The following is a 15,132-nucleotide window of genomic DNA, read 5'->3' on the forward strand; positions in this document are numbered from 1 at the left end:
AAAATTAACTGGGTGTGGTGGCACACACCTGTAGTCCCAGCTACTTGGGAGGCTGAGGCAGAAGAATCACTTGAACCCAGGAGGTGGAGGCTGTAGTAAGCCGAGATTGCACCACTGCACTCCAGCCTGGGTGACAGAGAAAGACTCCATCTTAAAAAAAAAAAAAAAATATATATATATATATATATATATATATATATATATGTATACACACACATATATTGTATGTATACACACATACATACAATGTGTGTGTATACACACACACATATGTATACACACGTATACACACACATACATCACACACATATATGTATACACACACATATATATGTATGTATACACACACATATATATATAATGAAAAGTGAATTGCTATGCAAAGAATAAATAATTACATGCTAAATCCAGATAATAAATATGGAAAGGAGTATTTGCCAAGAAATATCATTTCTAATGCAGCATTAAAACACTAAACCAGAACAAGTTTTTCTGATGAAAACTTTAGAACATGTGATAAAGGGTTTGTCATATATGCTTTGAGACTGAAAAGGTAACTGGGGAGAAAGTGTTGAGTAGTAAATGTTTTCTAGATTTGGGTAGACCTACATTTTGGGATAAAATTCACAGGTAGAGCAATTAATTGGCTTGCAGATTCAAATATTAACTGCTTATGAAGCTATTTGAAGTAAAATGATGTAACTGAACTAGAATGTGATTTAAAATATGAATAAATGATATTGCTAATTAACCACTCTGCTTTCTTTTAGCTGTTTAATGAATGAACTAAAGAAAATATTAGAGTTCTAAACAATTTTTTTATCAGTAACACCACTGCCTCAATAATCATGACACTTTACACTGGAATATTCTAATGCTCCAAGTTCTATCATTAACTTCAATCAATAAACAAGAGAAACAGGTATGAGAGAAATGAAGCCATCCCTAGAGCACAAAGAAGACCTATGTCAGGGTTCATGTTTAGCCATCTCCTGTCCTAGAACTTACAGCATATCTCTTCTCCTATCCCACTTTTAAGGGGAATCAAAGGGTAACTTGGAATTTTAAAAATCAGGGTGGCATACCATTTTAAAGGAAAAAAAACCCAGTGCCCTGTTGGTTTTTATACTATTACCATAAAGCCAGGCTTCAAGTGCTTTTTCTTCCAAATATTCTTGAAAATAAAGAAACAAATAAAACATATTGCAGTTTTTAATCAATCAACTTCGTAAAGAAACGTGCTAGACAATCTCGAAGCTCTTTTCATGTGTTAGTTAAAATTTTTAATACAATTATTATCTTTAATATTATCAGCTGGCATTTACATAGAATTGTGTATGGTGAATAAAGTGTTTCCAGCATGCATTATCTCATTAAATTTCACAGATAGACAATAGGTACTCAAAGAATTGGTTTCGAGACTGTCAGCCTTCACAATAAGAAAGAATTCCAATTACTAGTTTCATTATTTAGGCTACTTAACACTTTCTTCCGAAGATTACCTTTATCAATCTCACTGTGACCCCATAAGTGATTCAGATTCATGATTGCCTTTGTGCTATTTACAGAACGGCAATAAGTATATTAAGAAAATCTACTGGCTTGGCGATAAAGCTGACTGTAACCAGCTCATAAAGCCGATATCCATGTCCTTCAGCAGGAAGGAGAAAGCCCATCTGGAGGAGCCTGTCTTGTAGTGTGGTTTGGTACAATGCATCTTTTTTTCTTTACAGGGTCAAAAATTCAGCAAGAGAAATTAATAAAATGCCTCTTCAGGGTAGGGTGGAAGGGAATCTCTCTGCCACAAATCCCACTGCCTCCTCCTACCCAAAGACAGAGACTGAGAATTTTAGAAACAGAAGTTCATTCGCAGTGGTTAACTAAAAGCAGACTTCCTCTGGATTAGAAGTTCAATTTACACACGTATAAAATGTCAGGATGATATTCGGGTTTCTTACACGCACTGCTGACTTTATTGTATACGTTAACAGTCTTTATCCTCATGTAAAATTTTCACTTTTTTAGGTTTTAAATAATTTTCTAACATAAAGAGTAGTCATTCACATTTTCTTTTTGAAATAAAAAGGCAAAGTGGTTTGCAATAAATGTTTGAAGTTCAATAGGGATTCACCCACATAAATACGTGTGTGTGTGTGTGTGTGTGTGTGTGTGTGTGAAATAACAGTAGCCATTATTAACGGCTTTCAAAAATGCTAAAGTTCTTAAATTCATATTAGTCAATCCAAAAAACTTCACTACAAGAGTCCTGTTTATAAGTTGGGACAAGTGGTATGCATTTAAATTCTGAATTCCAAACAGAAATTTCAGCCAACTTTGGAGGCTAGTTCCAATTTAAGTTCCACAATGAACAAACAGTCCCTTTCTAAACCTCACATTTCTTATCTATAAAATGTAGTAATACCATATATCTCTTAGGTAGCTGGGAGCATTAAATTAGGGAGAAAAACATTCTGAAAGTAAATCAAAGTGCCTGAAACATAGTAGGTGCTTTAAAGGTACTAGTTCCCTTCCTTTGTCCTACACATCATCTGTTATTTAACTTCAAAATAATGGAAAATTGTGCTGCTGCGTGGACTTGGCTCTGAATTTCAGATTTGTTTCAGTGGAAGGAACTAAGTATTTTCTTTCAAAAAGTGCAATAATAATTACATGCAAAATTAAAAGGAAATATTAAAATACCATTTCGATGGACTCAATCCAACGTAACAGCCCTTCCTCCTGCCTAAATATCAAATTCAGGAGAAAGAAGAGTTGTTAAATAATTTTATTCCTCCAACTTAGTAAAAATAAAAATGCATTTTACATGGCTACCTTTAGTAAATTCAATTTCCTTACTTAGGGTCTAAGTGAATTAAGATAGTGAAATGGCTACCACCCTTGTAGAAAGAACCTTCAACTTCAGGCTTGTGGTGACATCTAGAAACATTGTTACCAGCAACATAAAAGTTATTACGCTTTCGTAGGGAGAAGACTGGGGATGACTTTTGTGAGAATCCTAACTTTGTAACCATTTGGAATAGCCTAGGGTATGCCAAGGGTAGCAAATGAATAGTATCTGTTCCTCTCTCCCCCCTATCCTGTCCATGGCAGGTATCACTAAGTGATCCCAGCACTTTTTCCCTGGGAGCTTAGACTTGGCACCCAAAAACTTCTTCAAGCAAGTTTTGAGGCAGGCAGCCACCACCAACTGATCAGAATTCCTTTGTGAGTTGAAACCGTTTATAGACTAGGCTAAAGTTTACTTTTGAACTATTTATTAACAGAAGGGCAGAGAGGGTGTGCTTGTTGAAGAAATTAAGTCTTAACCTAATCCTAATGGGAATATTTACCCTACTTCTGAGACCAAACTTCTCAGGAGTTTTATTACTATTTATTTAGATAAAATACCTGTAATCTTACTTATAAATCATTCTTATCTCTTTATTAATAAGAACTTCTTAATGGTCATTATCAGATAAAATACTCTTGGCCAGCTCAAATTGCTGTGTGTCATTATAATGAATAAAACTGTACATCTTTATGAATAGTCTATAATTTAAGCTCTTCAGTAATTAGATTAAAATGCAGTTTTATTATATTTCAATTTCATTTTGTATAGTAGTGGATAAATGTAAGCCCATCGCAGTGCAGACCTGGTGTATCTCTCACCCAGATAAGCCCCTGTTTTTATGGGCAGTGTAAAGATGTACCCAGAACTGATTTCTTCAAAACAAGCACCGTGAAACAAATGTCTGATTCTTTGACCAATGTGCACCAGCAGCAAAACAAACAGGCCATTATATTTGTGGCAAAGAATGAGATTACAAAGTCAATGAAGAACAAGGCACATTATCTAGTCGTTGGTCTACATTGTAAAACAAAAGCACAAAAGTGCTGTTCATACATGAAAAAAGTCAAAGTTTCATGGTTCTCAGTGAAGTTCAATGGTTAGGGGATTCATACTGACTATAAGTTGACTTGTCTCTATTTGTTTCCCGATTTCTCTTAGCAGATGACAGGCTTTCCTTGGCTTTTCTGATCTTGATCTATTCAGCAGTGTTAACGAGACACTGGCCTGGTTTCCTGTCTGCATCCGTCAATTTGTTGCTTTCAAAATTACAGCTTGTGTTTATTCAGGACAGCTACAAAAGTCATCATGTTTGAAATGCATGCAAACTTAAATTCATTGAAAATATTTCACTAGCAGGTTTCTTAACATTTTTATCGTTGGCGTGTGATAATATTTGAAATTAAATATGACTAAAGAATCACGTTGGAATTTTACAAGCATTTCTATGACCTAATCCTGTAAATTAGCCTTTGAACTATGAGGACTTTGAAACCACCATTATTCATTGTTACATGAGAAGAATCTGATTTTTATTTAGTCATTTTTAGCCAGAAGAGAGGTTAAAATACTGTCTGTACTATGATCAAGAACGAGGGTGTGGTTTTTTTTTTCCCCCTTGCCTTTCTGATGCTGTGAAAGACAAAAGTATAGGGAGAACATGTAGGAGTCCACAGAGAAGTTTCCCTCTACCTTTTTTTTTCCTGCCACTTCTGATGAAAATGATAACAAAATGAGATCCTTGCCGGAGGATAAAATTCTCAGTTACCCAGCCCTAGCCAGGATGAGCAAAATAGTCTTCTTTCTCTGCATCCACATAATGCTATTTGCTGGCAAATTTAGCTCTTAATTCGTTTGTTGTTTTTTTCCCCCTCTAAGGGTGGGGAGGAAAGAAGAAAAAGAGAAAAGAAAAAGAAACTGTTAAATGCTCAATTGCCTATTAGTTTTAGTTTATAGATGCAGCTTGATAAGCCTTAGAAGCAACTAATTAGAAGGAACATGCTAATTAGAAGACTGACGTGCTTCTCCACTTTCGTTGATTTCTGGCATTTGGGGCATCCTCCAAGACCCAGTTCAAATCCCTTGTTGGAAAATCATGACCAGCCCTGTCCCCTACCCCTACTACCCCAGTCAGCCAGTCCTGCCCTCCCTGACCCTTGTGCCCCCTTTCCATTTATCCTCACCTCCTTGAGGCTGACCTTGTTGCTGCTGTATCTGGCCAGAACAGCAGCCAGGCTAATGCATCTTTGTAGCCCAACCCCTAGTACAGCATCTGACACACACTGGCTACTCACTTAGGGTTTGTTGACTGACTAAATAAATTAACTGTCAAGAGCAGCCCACAAGGCAATCTAAGAACTTTGATTTTTCATCCTCCAGGGTAAATTGAAAATGCATCTACCTAAACTGCAGTGGAACTTGATATGTTCAAGGGACATTGTCTTTTGATCAACTCTCTCTCCCACATCCACTCTCTGTGCCTGCCACTGGCCACCGCTGCAGACAGTCACTTGGGCAGTGGGGGGTATATGGGAGGGGTTGGCTGGGTTGGTGACACTCTGAGTTCATGCCCAAGCTTTGGGGCTTCAGGCTGATAGAGGGCAAGGAGACGCCTGCACAGGAGCGCATGCGCTCAGCGGAGGGGAGGGACTGCCGCGCGCGGAGCCCTGCTCAGTCGGCTTTCATTTTCCTTCCACCAGCACCACTTTCAGAGGATGATGTCATTGGACAACGACTCCATAATACATGCCAGTTATAGTAGCATCCCCACAGATCCAAGCTAAACTGTTCTCAAACTGTCAATCAAGCAACGTACAGGAGGAAAAAAGAAAAGGAACAAGTAAGTCCTGCTTATTCCAAGCTCTTTTAATGTCTCTTAGGTACCCTCATCCCCAACCCCGGGGGCTCCCGGGACCCAGGAAGTCCTCATTCTGCTACGTCAACTGCAATGTATGCTCCTCTTCTAGACCCTGCATTTCTCGGGGACTGGGGATGTTTCTGTGTTCCACATGGGGCCGAGGACAAGTCTCAGGCACCAGGCTGTGCCCTGCAAAATCACAAGTTCAGGGTCAGGATTATATTTTGGGTAGAAGATGGCAGGTAACAGGATTGTTGATGCCTCTATTGTCCAGCTGAGGGGACTGAATGTAAAACCCCTCTGAGCAGATCCAGGGACCTCATCTCAGTTGGCCTGACCTGCACCGGGGAGTCAATAGGATCCTGGTAGCAAGGTGACCCTGCAAGGCACGGGCTGTGTCTCAGTTGCCTGATGCATGCGGCCCAAGGAATGGGGGAGCCCTGGCTATGAAGAGAGCAACATATTTGAGCCAAGTGCCCGCTCCCTCCCTTTCCTAGATCTAAACACCCTAAAGCACAAAGAAGAACATTCCCTTTTGGGTTCCAAAGACACATTTTGTAATTGAAGTTTCTGGAGGTCTAGGAGTGTGTTGGGGGTGGGCAGTGGTGTTGTCAAAATCCTACCCATTTCATCGCAGCTAGCCCAGGGTTGAGGGAGACACCTTCTCCGAGTTGTGGGAACATGGGCCTAGCCTTTCCTTGTTGCTTCAGAAGGCATCGGAAGTGTCCTCAATCAGGCAATTTCCTCTCGGAGGAACCCCATGTGTGCACACAATAAGAGCTCATTTCCTCCTATTGGCTTTTGTTTGAGCGGTTTCCTTTGATATGGGATGTATGCCACACTCCTGCACAGTTATCTTAATTCAGGCATCCTTCTAAGCTCAACACAAGGCCCACTCCAACTGGAGTCAGACCCAACTCGCCTAACTCCGATGGCCCTTCCCTCCCTCCTTAAATGAAGCAGCAAGTATCCAGGGCCCAAGTGAAATGGGGTTGGTCTCAGGGTTCTCCAATGGCTTTTGGGGTGCATGCCTGTGTTGCACACGTGTGTGTGCGCAATGTTTATGCATATGTGCGTCTTAACTGCTCAATTCCATTGCTACCAATTATGATTGTTTTATCTGGTTACCTAGCATCAGGATACTAGGCACACAGTTGGATTTTAATCAGTGCTCTGAATGAAAGGAGTAAGACTTTTGAAAATGATTCACAATGGATTTCGAGATCTGTAGATATACTTTGATTTGGAAAATATCGAAAACCTTTCTCAACTGAAAACTGAAACGGAGACTTAGATTTCAGAGTAGCATACATTTTTCTTTGCACTCCCTCCTGTTTTGAATTTTTTTTCACGTTTCTGTTATTTCTCCCTGTGGGCTGATCAAATGGACTCCGTACCACACTTCTTTCCTCTTGGTTGTGTGTGACCCAAATCTTATGACCCAGAGCTCCAGCACACACCTAACTTGTGAAAGTACCTCTGCTGCTGATGGGTTCTCAGTGGGGAAAAAAAAAGGACATGTGATATTGAGTCTTCCAACACAGGCAACTGGGTCAGCACATCCAGGAAGGAAGGGGACTTCAGTTCCAGGAAACACCTTGAACCAATCCTTACATATTCATGCTCTGAGCAACAAAGAGGCTAATCTTTCCTGAGGGACCAGAAGGCTAGAATGGAATGGCAGATATAATGGGAGTGTTTCTTGGACCCAGAGGAAATTCATTCATTCATTCAGTCAGTCATTCATTTCCAAAAGTTTTAAGCTCAGGAGTTTGGCCCCTGTGTGAGCCTGTTACCATCTGCTTGAACAACCTAAAAACAGCCCGAGTGAGGACAGAAGCAATTTTATCTGTGCCAAAACAGCTCAAGGCATGGCCTATCACGGAGCTCGTTCAAGTGCTTCATTTTCACACATGCACTACATGAAACTTTCCAAATGCAGCCCAGCCCTCCTGTTTTTAAAAGCAGCTACATTTCAATCATCCTAGAAATACTATGATTCCTTTAGTCTGGGTAACATGCTCCAGTGTTTTACCATCTCCTTCAAATGTAAACATTCCCAAAAGTCTTTTGTAGAATAAAAAGCCTTCCTGCATTTTGCTAAAAGAACAACGGGATCTTTGTGAGGGATATCAAGCCTTTAAGAATTTGCAGAAATAGTCACGTCAAAGCCCCCTGCTCTTTCTAGAATTGCTTAGAGGGTCTAAAGCATTCGTTGGTGATTATTCTCTAATAGCTTTATGTTCACCCCAGAGAACTATATTTATTATGTATTAGTGTGTATTTTGTGCAGCATAGAAAGTACTTTCTTGTGTAATTAAGCTACATGAGGTGATCTCATTTAATCTCAAGCATCGCCCAAAGAAGTGGGAATTATTACCCCCATTTTAAAGATAAGAAAACAGATTCAAATCGATGTCAAAATCTGCCTGAAGTTGTGCAGCTAGTCTGTGGCAGAGCCAGGATTTGGGTGCAGGATTTGAATGGTCTCCTAACCCCTGTGCCAGGAGGTCTGTGAATAATTTGTGTCAACATCACTGTGTATTCTAGCAATAAATGTGGGTTCCTAGGCCCCACCTCAGACTCCCCGAGTCAGAATCATGGGAGCTGGGGCCTAGGATTCAGAAGTCTGAGGTGGGGCCCAGGAATCTGTCCTTCTAACAAGCTTCCCAAGAGTATGTGTAGCTAACAAAACCAACCGTTGGAGTAACTTGGGAGAGCTTTTGAAATGGGTATGGAAAGAAAATACAACTTCTTCTCCTGGGTTTGGAGTTGGGTGGAGAGGTGAATATAGTCCAGAAATACAACCTTGTCCCAGTGGCTACAAATCTTATTCTGGCTTTGTCTGTGGATGTGCTTGTGTTTTATTAAGTTTTCGAGTGGCCCTCAAGGGCAAAGAAATAGGTCAATCCATTTTGTCAGACGTGCTGTACATTTTGTGCAGCCACACATAAACAGAAGTATCTGTCCTACAGCAATCAAGCAACTAAAACTTATTTTAAGAGTTAGGACGCTCCAGAGAACTCACAGTTCATGTGTCTCACCCTTAGTTTCTCTCTGTCCACAGCCGTCATCAGCCAAACTTCTTCTTTGAAGTTTAAATGCAAAAAGATCCCCGGTTGAAGGGACTGGAGCGTAGCTGGCCTCTCTTCAGCACTAAAGCACAACTTCATAGAGATGCATATGTTCCCAGGGGAAAATGCATTCATTTTTCATCACTGTATAAACTTCTGGGTATATTTGTATAGATGACGGACTATGGATTTCTGTGAGTATGACTCATAGCTAATAATTATCTAGAGAAATGCCTGCCTCAATACTAAAACACTTCAGCCATTCACAAGTATTCCACAAACATTATTTATTGAGCATCTACTACTTATCAGACACTGGCTCAAGTTTAAAATGCATGGAGATTACTATAAGGAGACATTAAAAATATTCCATATGCGATATCTATATTGGCAGGTTGTTATTTAGGAGAAGAGTTATCTAGGCACATGAATTAGCCTTTGCTGATACCCTGTAGTATGAAGGGAAAAGCTAAAGAAAATAATAAACTTACAATAGTACAAAAAACATTTGTATAGCACTTTAGAAAGAAGCAGCAGTCTCTGTATTGCAGTTATGCCTATGGTGATACAGAGATTGTCTTTGATTAGCAGTGGGGCTGGATGTAGCATCTTGACCCCTCCCTGCTACAGTTATTTTGAGTAGAGCAGAATTCATTTCAAGGCAAAGGCCTCTGGAAGCCTCCTTGGAGAAGTCTTTAGACCTCACCTCACCACCTTCCTTCACATTTATCTGTTGTTTTTCACCTTTCCTGGTAGAGCAGAATCATACTTAAGCCTATCGATTTTCAAAAACCATTTTTTCCCAGTGGCGTCAGCTCATGAATCCCCAGCAGGCAGCCTCTGTGAGCCAAAAGTTGCCCCAGGTGCCACCAGGCAGCCCAGCACATCTTGCCCTCCAACTTAAACTTGCTTACTTTATCCCTGCCTCTTCTCTGCTCACCGCCATCTCTCCTTTGGCTGTGCTACCTGTCTCCCACTCCCTACCTAATCGTTTTCACTTTCCACTTCCCTGGTGCCTTGCAGTTCAGCAGCCCACGCAGCACTCTTCCAAAATGGGACTTTCCCAAAGGTCAGAGGTGTTGTCTTGGCTTCTGCACCTCATAGGACTGGGCCCGGTCTTCATCTTTATTGAACTTTCTTTAGGATCTGCCACCATTTCCCATTCTCACCTGGTTTCAGGAAGCCTTAATCTATGACACAGTGAATAGCATGATCCTTTGTCACAGATCCAAGGGCACTGAGAGAGGTTATGAGGCCCATACGCCTGTTCCAAGGTGCCCTCACCTTGGATGAAATGCTCTTCACTTTGGATTTTTGTGCCAGTGGAAGTGTGCCTAGGAAATTCCCTTCGATGTAAGGCTTTCCCAAGCCTGTGTCGTCTACCATTTTCTAGATTACACTTGTTTTCTTTGCTATCTCATTTCCTCTATGATTTCAAACATCAGTCTTAAGTGGATGAATTCCAAATATACATTGGGCTCCGCACGCTACAGAAGCCTAGACCCATACTTCTCGGAGGACATTCCGACTTCAAACTCTTAATGATCAGAGCCAATTTCATTGTCTTCCCCCATCCTCCTGTGTGTTTATGCCACTGGCATCACTGATTTTTCTGTTTTCTGAGCTGATCGTGTCCAGGTCGGCTTTGACTCCCTCCCTTTCCCTTGGCTCCAATCAATCCTGCCCATGCTCTCCATAAGTTGCTCCTGGCCTCAGCACAGCACCTCATTCTCATTGCTGCTATCCCAGCCTATGCCTTCATGACCTGCCTGAGCGTCTGCAATTCTCAGGTCTAAACTCTGCTCACGGAATTGTCTCTCTAAAGCATTGTCTGACCCCTCATTTACCTGCTCAAAAATATTTGGTAGCTCTCTGCTGCATTCTGAATAAAGTTTGAAATACATAGGGTGGCATTCAAAGTCATTCACAATTTAGTCCATGCCAAGTACACCCTAGACTGCACTTCATGCTCCAGAAAAACCTGCATGGGTGCTTTTCAGGTGCACACAATGTGATTTTATCTATCCTTCAAGGCCATGTCAGATGTTTTCTCCTCCAGGAAGCCTTCCCTGACTGCCTTACTTGGATGGCAGTAATCTCACAGGCACCTTATACCTCTCTTGTGGCATAATACCTTCACCATGGTGATTTATTTACATATCTTACCTGTCACGGTAGAGTATAAATTCCATGAGGGGAAAGGAAATGGGAAAGACTTAAGAAATAATTTTCTCCTCATCCACTATCTTTCATACATTTCTTTTTCCCGCAAACTTTTCTATAGCCAATGAAAGCTTCATTAAGGAGAACACATTTGCCCTGGCAGAGAAGGTCCTTAAATTAACAATGCCACCAGCTCCTTCCCACTGACAAAGGGCCCCTCACCATGCACAAGGCAATTCTGGTCCATTGTTTTACCAAATCTTCACAAAAATCCTGAGAGGTGGGCACAAGAAACCAGAGGTCCAATGAATTTGGTAACTCGTGCTTCCTACGGGACCCAGGATTCAAATCTGTGTTGATGACCCACAAGCTTTGGATTCCTGCCATCCTTAGCCATCCTTATTTATTTTTTGAGATCTGCAATCCCTTGACTTAAACAGACTAACAGGCTAATATAGCGCTACGCCGCCAGAAAAGGGCAAAGGGCTTTGTCATCTGCTGTCCCCACACTCTTCCTTCCTTCCACTCGTCTTGGTTGCCAAATAGAAAAAAAAAAAAAAAAAAGTCCCTTAAGCAAGGCTTTCTTGCATTTGAATAAAATAAAAATAGGGAGAAACAAGGAGATGTTTTGTATATAATGACAAAGTAACTGTTATTATTACTGTCAGCATCATTATTATTTAGCACTGATCATTTCCTTTCAAGTTTCTAATTTGGAGCATTAACTTCCGTCTGGTCCAGGGTAGAATGATAAGCTGGCTGTCATGACCCTTCATGGTTCTGATTATAGGTGGGAACAGAGACCACTGCTGGAAGCCCAGAAGGTTCCAGAAGAGAGAAATGAATAAAAAGTGGTGGTCCGAGTGGGAACAGAATAAAAATATAGGACTATCTTCCCACAGGCTTTCTCTTTATCTTATAATACACAGTACAAGGTAGCCAGCTACATTTTAAAAACTTTATTACAGACAAAGAAAAAAAAGACCACATATCCTGTATCCAACCCACTGGATTTTCACAAACTGAACACATCTGTACATCTCACACCCAGATGAAGAAATAAAGTATTAGCAGAGCCCCAGGAGCACCCCCTCCAACCTTTCAGATACCACCCCCATCCCCAAGGGAAAGCATGCCCCTAGGACTACCTAGCTGGCTGTATTTTAAATTAACCCCTTCGTTCTGGCCAGGACAGCCTGTGCTCTTCTGAGAGAAACCTTTTCTGGCAGCAACTGTCACTTCAAAGCAGGGGGAAAATAAAGTGTGTGTGAGGGAGTAATTTTGTGTGTAGGAGAAAAGTGTTTCTAATTTTCAGTCCTGAAAATGTGAGGGGAAGAAGGAATAAGTGAAGAAAAAGAGGGAAATAAGTCGGTAAATGCAGTCCTCGCTCTGCCTCCACCATTAGGAGCTGGAAGGCTTCCAGCGACATGCCATTTTGAGCAAGGAAGCAAACACAATCGCCCTTCTCCACCCTCCCCAGCCTCCGCCAGGGCAGGTCAGCTCCAACGCCCATCACCGTCAAATTTGCGGATAGGCTGACGGTTATTATTTAACGGCAACATGTTCACTAGAAGGCTGATAGTGTATTGAACATATGGTTTTAATTTTTTTTTTTTCTGTTTGTAACCAGGGAGCAAGATGGGGAGCGTCAGAAACCTAACTCGCGGATTTGCTGGGTTCTCCCAACTGTAACGGGAACCTCACTCCCAGGCCGATGCCCCTTTAGCGTCTGCAGCTCTGGGCCCCAGGGAGGAAGGAGCCACAGAGGGTTCGGACAACAGCACTGACTGATGCCAGAGCAGGACTCCATTCTGTTAACCTGACAAAGCGCACAGGCTGCACCGGCATGTTTTTCTTCCACTTTCTACACTAATTTATCAAACTGGAAGGAAGAGATCAGAACATCAAATAAAAATCCACAGCCGCAGAGCAATTAACTCAAGACCTAACATGTACCTGGATAAGGGGACTCACAAGAATTCCAGTATCTACAAGGTTTTAAATGGCAATGTTTTCTAACTTTGTATCTTGGGTTATTGGTCGTCAATGTTTCCAAAAATAATCACTCCTCTCAGTTACATTTTCTGATCAATTATTTAATGAGGTCTGTGTTATACAACATAAATTTCACCCCGAGGGGGGAAAACTCATGCTCTTGAGTGGTCAGCTAGAAAGCTGACAATTTTTGTGAAAAAGGCAAATTTTTAGCCTGGCAAATTGTGCTGGCTGGGTTTATAGGGCATTAAGAAAACTAATACTAGTACAGAGGAAAAAAAAAGGCAGAGTTTGTGATAGACTAGGGGCCTGGAGATCTCTAGGTTAAATATCAACTCAAGTCTGAAAGCTTCAGATCAACTCTAGGCCTTCTCTACACGAAAACGTGGCCACCTCGTAGAGAAATGGTTCAACACCCCTCCTCACTCTTCCTTTGTTTGCTCCGCATGTCCCTAAGTAGGCCTGGGTGGAACTGAGGGAGAAAATCCTTCCTGGTTTCTCCTTCTCCGAGGAAGGAGGGCAGGTTAGTGCAGCCTGCTGTTGACTGGAGCTGGGATTAATTAGTTCCTCCAGTGACCTTGGCACCTACTGATGGCGAAGTGTGTCTCTAAGCTGCTGAGAGCCACAGAGAAACTCAGGAGGACTGAGAGCTACTGCTAAAATGATAGTTGAGCCAAAAAACATAAACGATGACGAAAGAAAACCAAAAACATGTACCTTATCTGTAAACACTGCCTGAGTATGTTATTCAAATGGTTGATGTGAAGAAATACTTCAATCTATCTCTGCATGTATGTTTATTTAAATCTTGATTGATCAGTCTATTGTCCTTGTGGGTAATTTTGCAAGCCAGTGTCCCGTACCTTGCCAGGGATTTCTGGAGGAGGCTGTTACCTGTGGTTGGGGCTGAAAACAATTTTAAAGCATCCCACCATGCAGTTGTGGAAGATCATCTGTCCTGCCACACTTTACCTTCATCTATTCACTACCCCCCGTCCCCGACCGTCGCCCCGCTGTGCTCAGGCCTGAACAGAGCTGAGAGAAGTTAAAGAGCCCCACCTCTTTCTCTTATCATAGCTGGTTCAAGGTTCAATTTGAGTCAACAATGGGTCAACACTGCCAGAGAAGCTCGGTGTCTTGGGTTGCATAAATAAAGGTATTCTATCATGAATTAGGGAGGTGCCATACTGATCCTGTCAGAGGAATTCTGACATCTTCAAATACGTGAGGGGGCTCACCTCCTAAAGAGACACTTGATTTGCTTAGGGTTACTCCAAAGGCCTGAACAAGGATGAAGAGTGCAGGTTACAGAGTCCCATTTCATTTCAGCATGAGGAAGAATTTTCTAACAAAATGCTATGGCTTGTATGCGCCACGGGGTCACGATTGTCCAGTCAATAAAGAAAGATACACAATAGCTGGAAACAGCTTGTCAGGGCCGGGGAAGAGGGTAGACAGGAATTCCGCTAGATAATCCCTCAGATGCCTTCCCACTTGGGATTTCCTTCTAATTTCCACCTTATATTTGTGTTTTTTGTCAGTTGGGTGGATCTCCAAGGAGTGGCGTGGTGGGGCTGTCAGAATCCTGTGTAATGTGAAAAAGTTCTTCCATCGACTCTAATGTGTCTTCCCACAGCAAACCACCGTTCTGGTACTTGAGTACCCAGGAGAACAAAGAAGCAGCTAGAGTAGCATGCATTGTGGGAAGTAAGTAGTTAAAAGGACCAAAGCTCTCTGCTGGTCCCAGCAGCCCCAGAGGCAGCCAGTCCCTTTGATCCTGCCTCTTAATTGCAGCCTACTTGCACCAGGGAACTTTAAAGAAAAAAAAAAAAAAACAGGGAAACTCTAGAGATAGAGCTTGTTTTGTTTCCTGAGGGGATGGTCTTTGTGGTGGCTGCCAGGAAGCTGATACTTGAGGCTTCAAATGATTGGTTTCCTAAGGGGGAAAATAAATAGTCCCTTCCACCAGCTAAGAGTCAGGTGTGACTAGAACCCCAGAAATATGAGGTGTCTGTGTGTGCCATTTAGTAGGGGTGCCGGGTACAGACTTGGAAGAGAGAACAGGACATTAGAAAAGAGACCATGGGCTAGCACAGGAGCAGGCAGAGCACTAGAAAAAGAGAGCCTGTTTAACACTTGGACACAGGAAGGGGAACATCGCACAGCGGGGCCTGTCGTGGGGTGAGGGGAGGGGG

At 41.9% G+C, this 15,132-nt stretch overlaps 1 protein-coding gene and 1 long non-coding RNA gene across 9 annotated transcripts in view; one reads left to right on the forward strand and one right to left on the reverse strand.

Annotated features, from left to right (window-relative positions):
- Positions 1 to 15,132, reverse strand: part of MBNL2 (muscleblind like splicing regulator 2) — a 173,603-nt gene that overhangs the window by 147,496 nt on the left and 10,975 nt on the right. The gene's annotated exons all lie outside the window — the stretch shown is intronic.
- On the forward strand, positions 5,556 to 15,106 carry LOC115835205. The gene is made up of 3 exons (XR_004030201.1): positions 5,556 to 5,687; positions 8,773 to 8,973; positions 12,573 to 15,106. It is a non-coding gene; the product is annotated as an uncharacterized LOC115835205 (long non-coding RNA).

Source organism: Nomascus leucogenys, chromosome 5 (assembly GCF_006542625.1).
Source record: "Nomascus leucogenys isolate Asia chromosome 5, Asia_NLE_v1, whole genome shotgun sequence".
Classification (NCBI taxonomy): domain Eukaryota; kingdom Metazoa; phylum Chordata; class Mammalia; order Primates; family Hylobatidae; genus Nomascus; species Nomascus leucogenys.